The following is a 6,956-nucleotide window of genomic DNA, read 5'->3' as shown; positions in this document are numbered from 1 at the left end:
AAATCCTTTTGGGAGAAGGGAGGATGGTTTGAGGAAGGAGGAATTCGGTGGGAAAAGTTTGTGCTTGCCAGAGAGGAACTGAGTGCACCTCAGAGGACACAGAGCAGCCGAGGACGTCATTTTCTACAGCATCGTTCAGACTCTTTTTAATTACCACTTGTTAAAAGTTGAAGGTTTTTCACTCTGCAAAGATCACAGAGAAGAAGAGTGATCACTGTGTCATTCTCAAGCCTGTGATTTATCTGTGCTGTGTTTCTCTTACTTTGACACCATGACCTCGGGAATGTAAATTTAAAAATGCCTAACAAATACATAAAATATTCAAAAAGAGAAAAGTATAAAATATATAACAATGTAAAATATAAAAATATAGTTATAGAAAATATAAAAAGTTCTATCAAAATATTATATGTCAGGTTTAGGGACATAAAGAGATTTAAAACTATATATAATGACATACTCAAAAATCTTTAGCACTTCAAGAAGCATTAGATAAGATTTGTCTAACTCTTAACAAAGTTGAATAATATTTGAATGAACTCCTTGAATGTACATAAAGCTCCGCCCCTGAACCTACGGTATGACATAACTTTCAAGATTTTTCAGCCATTGAGCTGCTGAAAGCCAAGTTATAACACTGTAAACAAGCAAAATTCAGCTCATACTGATTCATGAGAATGGTCAAGGGTGCCTTTTCTGTCCATCATGGAAAATCACAGCCAGTTTTTATTCTGGGTTTATTGTGGTTCTTGTAATCTTGTTGTTTTTGGGGGGTGTTTCAAACACAGAGTGACTTTTTGTGCTCACAGGAGAATTATTTGGCTGCTCAGAGCGCTTGCCAAATTCAGACTGAGATGGGGGCGAATGGGCATTGGGTAGTGTATATAAAATTACTGACACAAGGTCTATCCAAACACAAACACAAAGCATTCTGTGCTTTAACACACTTTTCCAAATGGGTTTTCTTAGCCACATAATATACTCGTGCTGAGGCCATGGCATAAACAATTATTTTTTAAACATATTTTACATATTTTGCAGGTAACTTCTACAAGTAAGAAAAAAATAGACTATTGCACCTTTAACTTGATTATAGATGTCTGGTTCATTAGGCCATATAAGCAATTGCTTAGGGCCCAAACATATTTTTAATTTTAATTTATTTTTATTTTGCTTATTTGTTTGTTTGTGGAAATTACTTTTAATGATTACTTTTTTAGTTTCTCACAAATACCTACCTATATTCTCCAAAGGTGGATACATTTTAAGTAAATTTCAAATAAACGTACAATATAGAATTCTTCTTCTATTTAAACCAGCCAATCACCTGACTGGGTATGAAATGAGAGAGATATTAGTTGGTAACTTTGGCACGTGCATGTTGGCTGCTGTAAGATGCTTTAAAAAAAAAAAAAAAAGAAGAAGAAAATCCAAAAAGAAAGGAAAGCACAAAGCAGCTTTGTAGGAGTTTTTCAAAACCTTGCCTAGGGCCAGCCCTGAATCTGAGTTACAGACCAACACAGAAAATGTCTCACAGGACGCTGCAATCATCCTACCAGACCATAAATTCTGTCACACAGTCACATGCTAACATCCAACAGGACACTCCTTTACATTTAATTTGGGGATATTTAATTTTGTAACAACTTATACAAATATGTAGCTGAGAAACTCTTAGAAAAATTAGACTTCTTAAAGACTCCTCAAGTGGTTAAGGTTTGTATCTTGCAAAAGAGGTCCAACTCTGAACCATTTTTGAAAAGGAAACCCATTGCTGTAGGGTTCTTTATACAGCCTTTATCCCACAGGAACAAACCAGAAAAACTATTTAGGGTTCTCCTAATGCTTTAACAAACATCCTGTGAAGATTATACATGAGGTCTCTGATATTGAAATTTACTTTGTTGGACATTACATTATTATTTAAGTAAGGAATAAAACACTTGGTGTGATGTTGTAGGAAAATAATCAACGATGGGGTGGTGTGATTTACTCATTTATGATTAAGTGTTTTATTCCTCTTACACCACAGCAACTTGCCAATAATTATCATTTTTCTATGATGCTTTTTATCTGTTTAGAGTTACATTTAATATTGTAGAATGTTTGCAGCATCGTGTTACAGAGAAACTACAAAGACACTCGCCCTGAAGACTTTCCTGTGGTGAAAATTTTAAAGTTACAACTTCTCCTTTGCAGAGCTGTTTGTTTTGATGTTTTTGAAAATTAACCAACACCTTCTGATCACTCAGAATCCAGAATTTAACAGCAGTGTGGTATAATGATGACTAAGTGGTGGCTGGAGCTGTGGCATCCATGATTGTTTTCATAGTACAAATCTCAAAAAGCCACTATTCTGAGTGCCCTGAAAAAAAAAAAGCATTAATGTATGACTTATTTCTGATTTGAAATACAAACCTGTGTTCAAAATGAAGCAGGTATGGCAATGTGGGCTGAACGAACCAAAACACAGGCTTGATTATTGGCAGGAAGGAAGTACTATTTAAATCCTGGTGTAAGACTTTGCTGCTGTGGTTTTAGTGTAGTTTTCATACACCGTTATGATGAGGGTTCTGATGCGTCAATGTTCTTGGAAATATCATCAAGTAAATGAGAGTCAGAGTTATATTGTGGTTTTAATGTTTTGAAACCTTATGATTCATCCAAGGATTGGATTTCCCATTACAGCAGGTTTACATAGAACTTAACACAATTTTTGTATAAATAGCATGCTAATGGAATTCAAAATGATCTGAAATTCCGATCATTTTAATGACAACAATTAAAATAGAAAATTAGAAGAAGAAGAAGAATTAAGAAAAGCAATAACAACTTGCTCATCATTACCATCAGCTGTCGAATGACAAAAATGAACTCAATTTCCCAGAATCCTCATCCAAACAGCGACCCACATGACACATCAAATGATCTGCTAACTCGTTCCAGTTCCCTGGATTTCTAATCATTACCACCTGTTCACAATCAGCACATTCCTCATAAATAACTTGAATTTTTGCTGAGTCATTGTGAATTCTTGCTCCTAGCTTCCTGCTTGTGATGGTACTGAGCTTTTTGTTTGTGTGCGTGGTTTTCTAAACTTGACCCTGTGTTTATCAAATTCTACTTAACATAGTTAAAAATCTGTCTGCCGATCTCCTGATACTTTGCCTCTTTGTTGACTTTTGGTTTTGGTTTGTCATTTTGGATTTGGCTGCTTCAGTCAATAGATTGACTAGAGATATTGAGATCCAGGACTTAATGTGTATCATGGAGTCAAAGATCATTAGAGTGTGACCAGACTTTGGATGCTGATCACTCCTGCCACTTTGGAGTGGTTTTACACCAGTATGTGTGGCTCCACTGGTAAATGACATGCCCACCTCCAGTCTGTCGACGCCATTTTCCCTCAATTCTTATCAGATTCAAGGCATCAGGATTCACAGTAAACTCTAATTATTTTTCCAATGACCAAAGTTTGTGATACACCTTATGGCCAAGAGTTTATGGACACCTGACCACAAATATGCAATTTTTGATTGTCCTATTCCAGATTTATTCCCCCTTTGCTGTTATAATAAGCTCCACTCTTCTGGGAAGGCTTTCCACTAGATTTTGGGGCGTGGCTGTGGGGATTTGTGTTCATTCAGCTACAAGAGCATTAGTGAGATCAGGCACTGATATTGGTGAGGAGGTCTGGGGTGCAGTCGGTGTAACAGTTCATCCCAAAGGTGTTCAGTGGGGTTGAGGTCAGGGCTCTGTGCAGGACACTCGAGTTCTTCCACTCCAACCTTCACACACCATGTCTTCATGGAGCTCGCTTTGTGCACAGGGGCATTGTCATGCTGGAACAGGTTTGAGCCTCTTAGTTCCAGTGAAAAGAAATTGTAATGCTACAGCATACAAAGACATTCTATACAATTGTGTGCTTCCAACTTTGTGGCAACAGTTTGGGGAAGAACCACACATGGGTGTGATGGTCAGGCGTCCACATACTTTTGGCGATGTAGTGTAATTCCAACACATGATGTTTTTCTGTGTCATTGGTATGTCAAGTTGGAGACGTAACTGAATATGAATACATTATTTGGAATGAACAGTTAATATGTTCTAAACACATACAAATACAGATATGTATAAGATCTGCATCCTCTGAGCCTGAAAGGTTCAGAGGGCATCTAGTTGAGCCTAGGATCCAGCAGGACACAACAGAAAAGTTGCACGAGCAAGAAGTCTTTATTTTTTATTTGTAGTCAGATATGAAGCTGGCGGGGCAAACAATAACCACGTTACATGATGCATTTGCTTCATTCATTTCTCTTTAGTAAATACCTGGTGAAGATCATAGTGGTTTAAATTAAGTTTATATTTTAGGAAATAGAACCAACTAAATAGATGTTAGAATATATCATGGGCAGGTACAAACAAAAATAATAACTGTGCAAGTGAGATTTCCTGCACACATCTCTAGACTCTAGACCGATTATGAACTGGAGTGATGTAGCTGAGGTTGAGGAATTGTCAGACCCTGAATTCACACACCATGCTCATACCTCTGGCATTTCAACATCTGGGTTTTTCCAGGGTTTTTCAGTGTTTCTCTGGGCACTTCAGGCTTAATCCACTCCCAGTTTGGGTTTAACTTTGAATATAGATACAGATATGTATATTTGGAGCTTGATACAGATCGTGACATTGTGTTACACCCCTATTCTATTAGCATATTGTATTTTCATTACAATACATTCTTATAAGTAAGCATATTTTATCCATTCCTCTTCTTCATGCATGGTGTCTCCATCATGGAAAGAACAAATAGCTCATTTCTAATTCCATGTGAAATTCTTGCTTTACAAGAAAGTTGCTCAATACTAATTGTCAAATTAGTCATAAAAGACATTGCAGTACTCACTCTCTCAGAGAGTGAGTAATGTATGACTCATTTCTGCTTTGACGCATAAATATTTCCTACATAAAGCAAGTATGACGATGTAGGCTGAAAGAACCAAAACGCTTTTTTTTTTTTTTGGCAGGATAGACATACTGTATAACATGGTGTAATACAGTTTGCTGTTGTGGTATTGGCGTAGTTTTCATACACTGCTATGATGGAGGTTCGGCTATGTGAAAGTGCAGCTATAAAGACCTCCATTTTCAGCACTTGGAAACAATACTTAGTATATGAGTGATAGAATCACCTTATGAAAAGGTTGAAAGAAAGTCCAACACAAAGATTATCCAGGCACAAAATAAAGTGTGTTTTTTTTTTTCTTATAAAGCCCTGGTGTATGAGAATCACTCAGGGTGGATTTTCTACTCAAGGAAAGCATCTAAGGGTGGATCTGGATGGAGATTTAGGTGACAGCGGCATTGACGAGGAAGAAACTTTGAGAGGAGCCAGACTCAAAATAGTAATAGTGGATTTATAAATCATTAGAGTATTCAGGTATAGAAGAGTAAAGACACACAGTATTCAGTGTGTTGCAAAGATGTTCTGTGTGAGCAGATTGAGAAGCAACCTAGCACAACTCAAAGTTAGACTGGAACAATGGAAAAAATGTGGAATTGTTTATAGCTTTCTGTTGGTTCGTACTGATTTTGTAATGGTTAATCTGGCAGATTTTGTGTTTTCCACGTGGGATGATTAAAAGTGAGAACATTACACGCCTAAAAGGCATAACTGAAGATGTTCTTTCTGAGGCAGTTGAGGAAACTCAATATTGGTTCAATTTTCATATAGAACTATGATTGAGAGCATCTTCACGTGAGCATCTCCATCACAACGTGGTTCTCCTCTTCCTCTTTTCAACCCAGGAAACTATTACAATGATTAATCCATACTGTTAAGAAGATCATCGGATGCTATAAATCATCCCCATCAATGAAATGTTCACCATCAGAGCAAGGATATATGGCTAGAAAAAACTAATAACCCCACATCCAGGTGCTAGCGAACCATATGCACTACAAGAGCTCATCAGCACAACAGATTCTGCCCTTGTCACTTACACTGTATGTTAGATGTCCAGGGCAGCAAATTACACCAGGAGAGATTTCAGTACATGTCTGTGCAAGTCGGACCACATCATGTATTAGCAAATAAAGTGTGCTCTTATTCCGAAAAGTGAGATCTTTAAGGGCTCTTTGAATGATTAAGTGTTCTAGCTTATGCTTAGAACCTTTTCTGAAAAAAAAAAGTACCTGTGGCAGGATTCTACATAAAACCTGTAAGGGTTCCCAATGGGAAAGCCAAAGAACGCATTCGGGTGCCAGTGAATCATTTTTTAGTTAACCCCAAGGGTCATAATGGTTTAAAAATAATGTGTAACTGATTATGGATGGGTTTGAGTAGAAATATGACTAACAAATCTGTTTTATCAGACGTGAATATTATATGTGTCATGTGGTATGTTTTTTGGTCACATTCGCTCGATCAAGACTCAGACACAGAATATAAACCTACATTTCTTTAGACTGGATAAAATGTCTCCCAGTTCCTAGTGTTTTTCATGAGACATACAGGAGTCAGGCAGTCTCTGATGGTGACCTTGTGGTTTTAGGTTATAGCTTAAAGAATCTAATGGACGTCTGCGATGGAAAAAAGAAAACACTGAGAGATCTTTGGCATTCAGTGTTATCTGCATAACATTGGCCAACATCACAGATACAAGAATTTGGGTCCCTGAGTGGCACGAAAAAAAAAAAGTTTGTCTTACTGTTGGGAGAACGCTAGTTTAAATCCTGGCAGTGTTACAGCCTTCCATAGTCAAGAGTCCAAGGGAGCAAAATTGACTGTACTCTCTGGGTGGGAGGAATGGCATTACTAGCCATTACTAACCATAAGAGTGACACTAGCCAATCATGGATGAGCTTGTGTATGCGGAAGAGGACAGATTGCATTTTTCCTCCGACTATGTTACGCTGCCCTGTGACACAGCATGAGCAGTAGTTCAAAAAGG

This window comes from Pangasianodon hypophthalmus, chromosome 3, assembly GCF_027358585.1.
Source record: "Pangasianodon hypophthalmus isolate fPanHyp1 chromosome 3, fPanHyp1.pri, whole genome shotgun sequence".
Taxonomy (NCBI): Eukaryota; Metazoa; Chordata; class Actinopteri; order Siluriformes; family Pangasiidae; genus Pangasianodon; species Pangasianodon hypophthalmus.
Note: the sequence above shows the minus strand (reverse complement) of the source record.